The sequence below is a fragment of the Nicrophorus vespilloides genome, unplaced genomic scaffold, assembly GCF_001412225.1.
Source record: "Nicrophorus vespilloides isolate i.1.1-1 unplaced genomic scaffold, Nicve_v1.0, whole genome shotgun sequence".
Classification (NCBI taxonomy): domain Eukaryota; kingdom Metazoa; phylum Arthropoda; class Insecta; order Coleoptera; family Silphidae; genus Nicrophorus; species Nicrophorus vespilloides.
The window spans coordinates 55,153-69,397 of NW_017099515.1; the positions used below are offsets into that span (position 1 = coordinate 55,153).

Here is a 14,245-nt window from a genome sequence, read left to right on the forward strand (position 1 = left end):
AAACTGTAAATTATTACTTAGTATATTTTAGTATATTCAATCCATAAAAACAAGTGCGTTAATTTCGTAAGTAAATGGTAAATGTGTATATATTCTAATTGGATTAATATATCTAATCACAAAATAATACAAGTTAACTTTTACTTACTATATTATACTTATATTATTGATTTTATACATAATATACAATGCAACACTTGTAACCGACAAATTACATAACAATTAAAATTTTAGAATTATAGACATTTATTAATTAAAAGGTTAAATTAAGTTTAATCATAAGAATAGGAATATGTTAGTTTTAAATTAATTGGTTCATACATGTAAATGTTATGAGAAATAATAATAATATTCAGTATTTATTATCTAAATATTTATAAAATGATTAATAACAATAATAATAATAATAATCCACATTGCAACAATAAAAAACAAAACTAAACATTAATTGTAATAATAAAATAAAAAGTTAACAGCTGCAAAAGGCTATTAACCATAGGTCTGTCTGCCCTTAGAAACTTATTGAAGACGTAAATTGAAGAATTACTTTATACTATACGGCGTATAGTATACGCTACTAAAGAAGTAGTGTTTTTCAGGATATTGACAAGAGTCGACAGCTGTTGCTTTTGTAAGGAAACATCGATGAATTATAACGTTTTTGAGTGAAATGAAGAATGTTTGTTTATGTTTGTTCAGGGCGGAAAGAACAAATATCGCGGCTCTTTTGTAGTTGCAGCAGCGAGGTGGTATTTTTATGTTGCCGCTTTTGTATGGCAATTTATAAATATTTATTTAGGATGTCGCTGCCGCTTTTCCAAGTAAACACAAATACTGTATTTACTATGCTCAACAACATTATTACAAATAATTATATATTTCCATTCGAAAATCATTAACAACTAAAATTTTAATTGAAGTTCATTTGTAATAATTATATAATTAATGAAGAGATGGATTTCAGTTAATGACTATTCTCTATATATCTATAATAAAATTGATTATTATGTAGAACTGATCCAAAATGCACGTTTTGCTATATTGATTTTCCAACTCCACGAATCTGAATATATTCGGTTTCTTTTCTCATTTTCCCCAGCTTTCGACTAGGTCGTTCCATTCATGATAATTCGGATTTTCGCAATTCGCGTGGCGTCCGGGCGATATTTCGCGCCGTTTCCTTCCTCATCCTTACCTCCCAACGAAATAAAATACATCCAGCATCCAATAAAACTATTCCATTTTGAATAATCGCGAGCTTAAATTCAAAACGGAAACGGATTTTAATAGAAAATTCTCACACAGCCACTAGAAACATTCGCACAGTTACATTTTTATATGCTAGTTGCTCAAATTATTTCACAAAATAGAAATAAAATGTATTTGCTTCTGCTGCATATCTCGCTACAAGTAAATAATAATTAAAATCGCTACAGATTTTCACAAACGAATTTTATACTTAATTAATTTTGTTAATGAATGCTGTTTCGGTCCGTTTTCACGTGAAACCAATTTGTATGCAATTATTATTAATTACTTGTTTTTCTCTCTGTCTAGATTCTGGTGTGTTTGGTGCGCTACTAGATTTCTGTTCCATTTACTAATTACAAATATATATGTTACATAATAATAATTAAAATAGTCAGACATACAACGTTTCAAATGAAATTATGATATAATCTTAGTTTATTAATATTTAAGCTCTCAAGGCAACTGTTAAGTAATTGCTTTATACTAAGTGCATCGTGTTTGTCAATAATTTTCAGTAATTTATCTTGTTAATTGAAGATCGTACTCTGATAATTGTTCCAAATTTACTGAAGAATCTTCAAATTATAATCAATTGCTAAAACACTAATCTAAACCGTTGTAGATAGAATATTTTAAATGATATTACTGCAGATTAGCATAACTTTTACATCTGTAAACAGTGAAGTTACTATATAACAATAGTACACTGTAGTACGTTTTGGAAATATAAAGTTTCTTCTTCTATGCAGTCAATCCTCAATTTTTATGCGGTTTTAAAGACCTTGGTTAAATAATTAGAAGACTAATATCAATTTAAAAAGTACTAAATGTAAAATTATAAATTAATAATATGAATTTTATGTTCTTTGATCTTGTCATAAATTAATATACGTTTCTTCTTTATAAAAAATATTGGACTTAGAAAATACATTGAATATTGTGTACAAAAAAGAAGAGAACGAAGGGAAAAAAACTTATTCAATATTGTGGAATTTAATATAAAATTAAAATTAATATATAATTATTGATTGAATTGAGTGGAAGGACGAAGGGTTGCTACGTAGATGATAATATGAATAGCTGTAATATTAACGAGCCGGTCTAATTTCAGTTCCCTCGTCGTTAATTAAATTTTATGTTAGTGCAACTTTTTTCATGCTGCATAGTTTTGCATGCATGATTATACATAAAGTTGTTTAAATTTTTAGAAATATTTACATAATTTGAATACAATTACAAGAAGGTTTTCTTAGTTAATACATGAAACTTAATGAAGTTAGAAGTATATATATATTAATACTGTGTAGTATAGACATATAATATTTTTGTTTATTATATAATAATATATGTCAAATTATAAAATACCTTGTACATATAATATGTTATCTATATATTTTTATGCAAACAAAAGATAAACTTCACTTCAAAGATAATTAGTAAATATATTGTTATTATCAATATAAAAATGATATAAAGTCAACCGTGATAGCAATAACTATGTTTTAGAATGCGCTATATGGATATTCCGCATAAGCCTAACCCTTAATCCAAAGGGATAACCCATGAACATTAACCCTGCCATAAAATCGTTACCCATCCAAGTTTATTGTTATTGAATTATAAAACCTAGCATCACTATTCTTGACACCTAATGCTTTAAAATATCTTATAGACCTGTTCAAGAAGATATTAAAGCAGCTATAAACTAACACCTTGTGTTTACAAGTTTATGATTAGATTTGGTATTCGTTGATCTAAAAATATTAGTTTATTTCGATTTTTGTAAGAAAGTAATTATAAGTATTTGTTAATTATTAGATTTGTATTTAATTACTCTAAAATTATAATTAATTTATTATTATTGTGAAACTGGTGGTATTAAGTTGAAGTCAGGTGTAAAGGGAAGTTTATTAATAATAAATTTTGGATGGTCTTGGAAGGTTGATGATTTATGTTTTGTGTAAGACCCAATCGTCGGGCGGAAGTTGCATCGAAGTCACAGAGCTAAGTAATTACTCCGTGAACTCAAGCAAATGTTGGAAAGTAAGTACAGCACTTTATCTGATTTAAAATCTTTTGTGATTAAGTTAAGGAGCTGCACGGACGTATAAGTGTATTAACGGACATAATCGGATGCTGTAAAAATTTGGGTAGAAACTATTCCCCTTCGGTGCAATTAGAAAGTTTCAGTAACCGCGCTTTGCCGTTGACTTTGTGCCTGTGTGAGAGGAAGTCAAAGTCGCGGATTTTAGCCTGTTTGAAATTTGCTCGTTCCGCACTTATGAATAACTTATGACAGTGCAGAATGGATGGATTGGCTTGCGAACGCCTCTCTCCCATCCTACAGAAACCGAGGAATTCCCCGTTCGCTCCACCTCAACTAGCTTAAATCATCTACGTGCCCTTATTAAATTTCCATGCCAGCAAAATCACTTTTTAAACAATACGGCATCCCTTGAATAAAAATACAACCACGTCGTTTATCTCTTGCATCACTAAGAAAATAAATATGAAAAAAAAGAAATATTTTGATCAATAGTCCATTGGAAAGTCCATTAACAGAATTGCTACATTTCTAGGAACATCTAAATTAATAATTTCACGATTCGCTTTATAAGAAGCTAAAAATAATGATGATTATCCACGTTGTCATTAACTGCTTCTTAAGTGCCAATAATCGTGTTTATGATGTTTCCTTTATTACGTCATACAATAAACGTATTATTACGGTTCAGTAGAACGAAATAACTAATAAATAAGAAAAAAATAAACGAGAAGACAGGTGGCCAAAACTCAATTAGTAAATGAGTCCCGCGACGCAATTAACATAACGCCGCATTACCTACCCTTTCGCAACTCGCAACTACATATCTCTCTCTGTCTATCTCTATACATATATAAAACGCATTAAACACAATTATCACTTAATTGTCTCGTGCTGTTCCATTACGTGCGACATTTCATTACGCAAACACACATAAACTTGATCAAATTGAAAGTACAACCCTAATAAACCACGATCCGATATTAAAAGCGATGGCGCCGTTTCGTACGAAATGGAATTAATAGAGTGGCGAATGGAACGTCTCTCATTTTGTAACGTATATACTTTTTTTCTGCTAAGCGGGTGGAGGAAGGAGGCATAAGAATGGGAAAGAAACAAGGAAAAAAAGAAGATAAATAATAGAAACGACAGAGAATTCCGGAGGCGGCGATGAAGCACCGAATAAAAAATAAATGTGAGGGTGGAAACCGGATAATGCGAAATTGGCGACCGAAAATTTAATTTGCATTTCGTTTTCCCGGATATTTCACTGTTGCGCGTTCAATTTTTACGCATATCAAACGCGAATTATCGATGGATGCGCCAGGTTTATGCACGAATCCGTACACAGATTTTTTTATATGAAACCGCACACGAGGTTTTACTATTTTATGCCGTTTAATCCAAGGAAATTATCATTCTGAAAATATGATTAAGAGTGAAATTGAAAGGAAAATTTAATAAAAAAAAATAATTAAAGTTTATTTGTTAACTGTAATTTGTAAAGTTTTTGTTGTGTTAAATGTATTAAAGTTTAATATAAATTTGAGAGAGTTGAATATTATATTAAACTGTAGTTATGAAACAACAGGAAAAGTTGAGATTAATTGTCTGAAAGGTAAACTAATAAATGTTAATTTATAATTAAGAAGGGTTTTAGCTATTCTCTGCACGCTCGTCGGATAAAAGCAACAAGGAATTAAATGTTTTCATTAAAAGGTGCATTTAACACGGGTCGTGGAGTTTCCTCCTCTTTTCCGGACCTATTTAAATTACCCGCGTCGCAGACAATTAGGACTTCTCCGCCGGAAATCTACGTCACGTGATGACCGCGACCGACGGTTGTTTGTTATCCGCTTTTCCCTACCAAGATTTTTCTCCTCCTCCTCTTTTAACTGTCCTTGGCCGCAACACAGAGATAACAGATCTCGAAATGTAGGGAGCGGGGGAGACCCTTCCTCCAGTCGTAAATGTACCAGAAATATCAAGAATCTCATTTCCCCAGATAATATACTTATTTCCTTTTAACAACATCCATGCAGAGCAGCCCAGACACACACGTCCGTACAGTATAACTCAAGCCCCTATCCTCGCGTATTCCATTAGGTCTTCTCTTTCCTCTCTTCTCCATCTTCTTTCCACCATCTTATCTTATTTTCCTTAATGCAATTGGAATCCTGACCCTGTTTACACGCATGCACATCGATCATTAAATCTGAACACGATGCATACGTACACTCCCTTTGTATGTTGTATATGATAGTGTATTTATTGCGCATGAAAATGTTGCTCCAATTAGCCGAGGAAGTCGTAAAGACGGGATACGGAACGGAGCTCAGCGTAAATGGGACCAGAAGGGCACGAGAAAAAGAATGGGAGAGGAATGAGAGAAGACAAAAGAAAACGGATGAGATTTTTTAAACTGCAGCGAAGGCTTTAAAGATTCTCCAGGACTTTCGCAAAATTAAAATCCAAACGCCTTGGCGGTATTCGCTTTAAGTATCCTTAGACTTCCTTTATATTCACTATGTAATATAGCAAAGATAAAAACACTTAAACTTTAAACGAGAAACGAAATTTATCTTCATCTATAATTGTAATCATTTAAGCATTAACGTCTTTTAAATACCAATTTAAGAAATCTTATTTTTAAGTGAAATAAATTTGTTTTTAAACTAAAACAATAACTAAGGTAAAATGCAAATTCTTTAATATTAATAAAAATTTAGAGCTATGCATCTATATGTTAATCATACATAAAACATTTCATTTTACAGTATGAAAATGTAAAATTTACGAATGTTAAAATAGAATATGAAAAAAATGGAATTAAGAAGGTATAAAGGAAAGGAAATAACCTACTATAAAAAAATGGCAATATTTCTCAAGTGAACGGAGATTTGTTTTCTTCGACTTGTATTTCTGACTTGGTCGTCATCTTCTGGCGCTCTCCGATGTGTTCCGCTTTTGAAACTCTTTATGCACCTAATACATATTCATGCATATTTTATAATTCAATTTGTAAAGTATGACGAGGTCAAGCGTTTCAACACATTGGAGCTGGGAAACGTTTTGGATGCATGTGCAAGTAGGAAAAAAATCGGCTGCTCAGAAAACTGGATTCTTCAAACCCAAGGGGCCTACTCCATTGCATCCGAGCTAAGTGCAGTAAACACTTTATGCTTTCAATGCACGGCCAGGCGAATATGCAAAAAAAGTACCCCCCGAACGCAAATCTGAAGGAATGAAGCGAGAGAGAGAGAAAAGTGGAACAAGGAGCAAAAAAAAATAACGAAGAGTTGGCCAATGAATGGGAACTGAAATTGAAACGTTTCAAGAAGGAAATTGGTTATTTAATTTAATTTGCAATAGTCGTGGTGGCCAGAATAGGATTTTGATGAAACTATTGCTTCAATTCATTGCTTCTTCTATTTTGCGTTTCGTAGTTATATTAGATACATTTTTTTATATGATTCTATTTATAGTATAATCAATATATGGAAAAGGTTTTTGGTGTAGTATAAAATTATATTAATTACTATTTTGTGTTTGTATTAACATTATTTCGTGCAGAAAACATTTAGTTAAAATAATAGAAATTTACTTATATAGGGTGTCCTAAAATACACGCAAGAAGTAATTTTGATAGACAACTCAGGTTTTTAATAGCAAATTGTAATATTTTTATTAATTTATAACTTATACAGCATAAGGTTATATAATTATGTAATATTTAAAAATAATGAAGGTTTGGCAGCTGCAGTTCGCAATTTTCGTACAAAATATAGTCGAAATATATTTAGGGGACTACATCAATTAGATAAACTAGTTTTTTGTGCAAGATATGGATGTGGACGATACGTATTTTCAACAAGATGGTGTTAAAATCCCGACAACCAAAATCCCGTGCTGTATCAACGAAATTAATGCAAAATTTTCGACAGAAGAGTGCGTATACTGTATACGTTATGAATCAATAAAAATTAATATAATTAAAAACCTGTTTTTTTTTTATCAAAACTACTTGTTGCGTTAATTTTTTGACACTCTTTATATAAAAATATAATAATCTCTAACAGTGCTGTCTTGTGTATTTTGAAGTCCCGGGTATACATATGGAGTGTAGCACGAGGCAAATAAGAATGAAATATATTGTGAAAAAACTTTAAATTTTCATAAATAAATATGAATTTTTAATTGTGGCTCTAAACTAATAATGTTTGAGAGCCCCATCATTGGTGGGATCTCGATTATTATTAATTATAAGAATGTTTTGCATATGGGCAGAAAGTCTGCGGTATCATTTTGTTATACATCTCATAGCAAATATCACTAAATTTATTTCTAAAACATATATTAAGACGTTGAACTTAAAATTTAAGTCCATGCGAATTCCATCTTATCTATAACAAACAAAATTGTTGGAAAAAAATGAATATGAAATACAAATAAATAAATCCATCAATTATTTTAAATTTTATCCATTATTAAAAGATCGAGTTGAATTTGAAAATAATCTGTTAATGTATATATTTAATGTTTAAATGTTATTTTTATATTTAATTAATTAAATTATCGTTTTTTATCTTCTCAAATAAACGCCACAAAATTACATATTTTAATGCAATTCACGTATTACTGATTTTTATAAATTGCACAATAATATAAATATAAATGGAATTTTTATAATCTAACTATATTTGATTAAAATATTTAATATTTATTTATATAACCTCGCTTAACGAGTTTAATCCGCTCCAAAATTTCCGTCACTCGTTATGCGAGTCATTTTCTTACAATTCATTTTGATCGAAATGCGAGTTTCCACTGTATTTAACCTTTATTTTTTATTTGACTCTACTTTATACCTTGTAATTTGTATGTATCATCTACTAAATATGTTCATATTAGGAAAATTTTAATTATGCCTTAATTTGATATTGAGAATTGCGGGGTAAACGAAAATGATGTGTATTAATATTGGGAATTGTTTTGGTGGAAAATGGAATGGAAATTGGAAGATCATAAGATCGTCATCAAACCCTTCTTATCGCATAAATATGCAAGCAATCCTAATCGCGTCGATCCTCGAGGGAAATAGAATATATTTGGTGGGGGTTTTGCGTCGGAGGCGACGGCGATAAATAACTATGTCTCCTCCTCTACTAGTAAGAAGAGGGTCAGGAATGCGCAAACTTTTCGCCTGGGGTGTTAAAAAAGAGCGCTAATTAATATTCATTTAAAAGTTAAGAGCCCCGCGCCACCTAGGTACCATCCATCCAGATAGTAAGTAGCAAGGAGAGAGAACTAAAAATGCATGGAGAAAAACCATATTAATTACGCGACGCGTTTCCGTTGGGTGGGATTAAAATATTTCAGAAATTAATATGCGTCGCGATCGCAGGGATAAATCTTGCCCTAGTGTATGTGTCTGCATGTGCGGTGGTTCAAAGGGTGTTGGGTGGGTTTGCATAACCGGAATGCACGTAAGGGCGATATAACATCCCGGATGCATTATCTATTGCCGTTTAATGAGCACTGCGTTAAATGTCACGTGACTTTATATGTATATTTTGCTTTTAATTTATCGACGCCCACCGACGTTTTACTGCCGCCCCCGCAACCCCTCACATCCAGCAGCACCCGAACAACCGCCGCCGCCGCCCAGCGATAACGTCCGATTTACAACGCAGATTACTTTCATAGCGCCGCCTAAATTAAATATTAAAATTCAAATACTATATACTTCGTGATTCCGGTCGACATCGATCTACGCCACTTCTACAACCCCCTTTCAAAGATATACGACGTTCCTTTAATTGCACTCGGCTTGAACACTCATAATCTACACACTTAATGCGTGTAGTTAAAAAATAATTATAATGCATATGCATATCAGAGAAAAATTCATGCAGGTTAAGATGACAATAGATCAAAGGAATTTATAGTCGTCTTTGTTGAGAGTTTAATCACGGAATACTCATTTTACGAAAAAGTCCATAAGATTATTATTTTTTAAATTTAGTTTTTATTGTAGCAAAATGGTTGGACAATGTCATTTCACATAACTCAAAATCTTGTGAAAAGTTTCTATACAAAATTATTGTTGAAATGAAAATAAATTAAAATAAACATATACAAAGATTTAAAAATAAAAATCTGGTAATTATAGATTTCATCCAAAAAATTGTTTTTTTCTAAATATTTTTCATCAAAATAGTTAATACAGTAAAACCTTTTTTTGTTCGGTAGATAGGGACCGCATAAAAGAAATCGCACAAAAAAAAAATTCAAATTTTTTATAAATTCTTATATATAAACAATAAATAAACAATAAATAACTTTGTATAATACATTACAGAAACTTTTTTTATGCGGTGGATAGGGCATAAAAAAATCGCATTTATCGTACATATGGAGAAATTTTCAAATACATAATTCACTGCCAAAACGCGCATCTTCTTGTGACGAATTGGTTCAAAATCGACTAACAGAATCGTTTGAGTAAGCTGTACATATGCATAGAAAACATTACAATGGTGCCAACAAAAATAAAATCACATAAAAAAAGGACCGCACAAAAACAGATTCTACGATACATCAGTTGTATCAATCATAGAATAAATGAAATAAAAATGAAAATGTCTTTAATATCAAAAATAAAATATAAGGTATAATTATAATATATTGCATCCGTCAAAGTTCATTGTAAGATTTAAATAATTCCTCCAATTACCCCAAACTTGCACACGCATAATTTTCTAACATAATATATACGTAGTTAATAAAAATAAATGTACAAGCATACGAGGAAATAGTGCGTGTAGCTTTGTGCGGTAATAGATCAAAGGAATTTATGACCATCTTTGTGGAGTGTTTAATCACGCATTACGTGATTATCACGAAAAACGTTTTTCTGAAAATAAGGTGGTAGCAATGAAAATTTAGAAATGTTTTCATACATAATCAAATTTATAATATGCATATAAAATCAATATCTATAGTTATTAATGATACATTTAATTATTTTCTTCACCCTTGACGCAAATAAAATTGCTCTAAAAACCTATTGATAGAAACTAACTTATTATTGGTAATGAATTATAAACGCTTCACATAGCAACAAATAATTCAAATTGCATAATGCAATATGGACTGATGGTGCGAGGAAGGGCGCAGCACTGGGAGGATAGCGGTTGTTATTACATAATATTCCCAGTACTGACATGAAAATTGAATAAGCTAGTTCTCTCTCACTCTCGCTTTCTTTCAATATTTCCATCCCTCTCTCTCTTTATTAGGTGCGAATCGGCATCAAATAGGGCAAATAATGCACAGGGGAGTGCGAGACGCGAAAACTTCCACTCAATTGTTGCGCCTCGCCAGCCACCGAATCGAATTTATAAAATAGAGAAAATCATCATTCGATTGAATATTATTGCTTTTTATCCTCGATTACCTTACGTGCCCCAACCGAAAAATGGGGAACTAATGTTGATTTTAATTCCAATTTGCGAAAGCAATTTCATGTAATTGTTAGGCAGCAATTCACCGCTTCACAGGCAAATTTCGCATCGCGTTAACTTCAATAGGGATTCTCGACCGACAGAAAACTCCTACGCAAAATTACTTTAGTTTGCGGATAGTTGGAGTCTGCATGAGACATTTATGAAAATATTCAACAAACTTATATGACAGTTATCAACAAAATAAAACTTTATAAAAAGATCAGATTTTAACATTTTTATGTAACCAAAGTTAAGTTACGGAAAAAATGTTAGAAAGTGAACTAATATATAATAACTACGTAGAAATTGTTAGGTATTAGTTTGTGTAAAAATTACGTAATCAAATGTTGAAAAACGTCAAATTGTTTATAATTCAAAGAGGAACTCCTGATAAATACCATTTTTACGCGTAATGAAACCGGCGTAAGGTCTATATTTTCAGCACTAAAAATTTAAATTTTCCATGATTCATATGATACGGGATTTCGAATTTACGATTGCTAGGACCTTGCCTTTCTGCAGATGGTATTTTTATGTTCGCATTATGGCTCTTTTATACCAAATAAAATCTCTCCTGCTGTACGCAAAAAGTGTGTCGAGAAGATATGGTGTAGTTTGGTGGAGTCGAGGGAAGTCCGGACTGCAGGCAGTCGTCGTCATATTAATATGCAATAAAAATAAAAATCGCTGATGGTTCTTGTATTCACGACCTCCCGATGCCAATAAAGATACAGTGTTTTTCCTGCTGGTGTGTCTCTATGAATTTTTATGGAACCACGATAGGCGCTCATGCAAACGGAAGGAAAAAAAACAAAAAAACATGAAGTTCTTAGGAGTGGGTTATTTTTTGTCTCATAATTTTTACTCCATGCCATTGTGGTTCCTTTTGTAACCGAAAAGTGCGTGGAAGAAGGAATACAGTGAGAGGTGAGTTTGTGAATAAAGTCAGACGACAATAATGGATGATTCTCATTTAAAAATGAGATTTTTTTTATATGTAAACATTTTTTAAATGACTTTTCCTTTTTAGAAATAATACTATATAACGATCTTTCATCGTTGAACAATTATTCAAAATGTTTGTAAAAAAGTGAAATACTATTTAAGAATAAGTTGAATTAGTATGACAAAAAATATTTGTTGTAATGCATTATTAAATTTTGAAAAAAAAACTTCTGTGCGAATTATATAAATTACTAGTATACTGACGAAATGGAGCTGTACACAAGACATGCAAGATGAAGATTGCATAATTCTTTAATTGCTCAAAAGATAGCGTCTCAGGAAAAAAATAAACCAAGACTAGTTATATCAAATTAACAATGAGAAAGGTTTCATAATAAATTAATACAACAGTAAATCTAGATTTAAGATTTAAATGTAGTTTAAAATAAAGATTGGGCAGTATTTGTACGAGGCCAATAGCAATTTCGTTTAACAATAACGCGGAGAATTCTAGTGTTCATTAGCATAGGATAAAAATATTCCTAAATCTGGGAATTACGTTGTAGACGTATGTTTTTTGAATCCGCAGCATCGAATTCCATGCAATTGTTGTGTGTCTGGTCTGGTTTGGTTTGGTCTGCATGTGTAGCTCGGAATTAAAGATCCTAATCGCAGAGGCCGTTAAATGCGCGATTAATTAAAGAAGATAGCGCCGAGCGGGAAATCGCAATTCTTATACAATTCACGGGAGCAGCAGCAGAGAGACACACGTATATATAAAAAAAAATAATAAAAAAGAACGAATAAAACAGTCGGGGATTCCCCCCCCGCGCTTGATAAATCGAGTTTCGAAAATAAATTGTTTGACAAATCGGGGGGAACGATGCTCCCCACCTCAAGAAAGGCGTCGCATTCAATTTGTGAGCTCCCCAAAATATTGCTGCGATTTGCCGAAGGCATCCTACGATCCGATGAAATTTGCGTTTGGTAGCCACCCCTCCTCGACAAAGAAAGAAGAAGAAAACGCAAAATTCGTATATCTTGTTTCTGTTTTCCTTTGCTTCACAATTTTTTTATCCTTACCTCTCCCTCCTTATGATTCCTTCCTAAATCCGTTTCCGCTCACGGATAGAATTTTAAATCACAAACAGGCGACTTTGCAAAAGGAATTTTTAAAAATACATATATCCGAGTATGACATACACATGGATATCTCCAGTTTTTTTTCTCTTCTCGTAGGACTCAACCTATAACCTGTTTTATTTATCAATGCTTTTCTTTTTGTTTGTTTCATTTTGAGGTCACATCATCTTCTCCAATCAAAAACAATAAACTCTGTTGTTGGGTGTTGTTTGCATTCTGTGAAAAGGGCAGCAAATACGGCGGTGCGTTACGTGATTTACAACTGGCGTTATTTATTGTTTTCGTTGGCAACGCGTATTTTGCAGAGCAATGGACCGTAATTGAAACCGTGTATTTCTGCTGCGTGTTTATGTAATTATTCGCGCTTGGAAAATCGTGATTCGAATTTTCCTTCGCTTTTTTTGCTTATTTGTTGACGTTTTTGTGATATTTTTATATTTTAAACAAAATTCAGCGAAATGTTAAGATAAATGTAGGCGTTATTCGCGAAATCATATTTGACAAAGCGTGAACGCAGATAACTGCTATTGAGTTATACACTTTTAACGCTGCGATGTTTTCGATTCCGTGAACAACGATAAAACATCTTTTTAAATAATTCAATTAAATTATTATATTTCTTAGAACTTTTACAAAGAAATTATTACATGTTGCACAATGCACATTTAAATTTGTCTTTTATTTTCATTAAATTCCAATTTGTTTTCTTTGAAAACGTTGAAGAGCTATCAAACTTTTTACAGATGAAACTGTTATTTCTAAAAGATTTTTGTTGTCAAAACTCATCAAAATAACATACAAATGAAGCTATTTTCTAGTGCAATAATAGTACATATATATTTTTATTTCACTACATTTGTGTTCCTCTTTATTTTAAGAAACATATCATCAATATAATAAATGCTTGTTATCAGAAATACTTTTATTTTATACAATAATAACATTCGAATAGTCAAATAAAATGAAATCACTGCTCATTTCATCTTCTTCCATATACTTATATGTTACTTTGACAACAGTCGTTATTGACGCATTGATATATGGATATGAATACCATTTCGGCTATTTTATTATCACACATCATAAAAAACTGTCGAAACAATCTCCAACCCTAAAAAGAAAAATAGGGGAAGTCCCAACTTTTCGGGCAAACTTCTTTTTATACAACTTCGACCCCGAATTACACACATCACCGAAACGACCGATTTTTACCCAAACGTTTCCATCTTGTGGCTTAACTGTTTACCATATAAACTGCAAAAGCAATAAATAAACGTGAGCTTTGCAATAAAATGAAAAAAGGCAAACATTTTATACAGTCGACAAACAGAGAAGTAGGATTTGTTTTTTGTAA

At 31.7% G+C, this 14,245-nt stretch overlaps 1 protein-coding gene across 1 annotated transcript in view; it reads right to left on the reverse strand.

Moving 5' to 3' along the window:
- LOC108564614 (connectin-like) overlaps positions 1-14,245 on the reverse strand; it is a 95,945-nt gene that overhangs the window by 29,677 nt on the left and 52,023 nt on the right. The window lies entirely within an intron of this gene.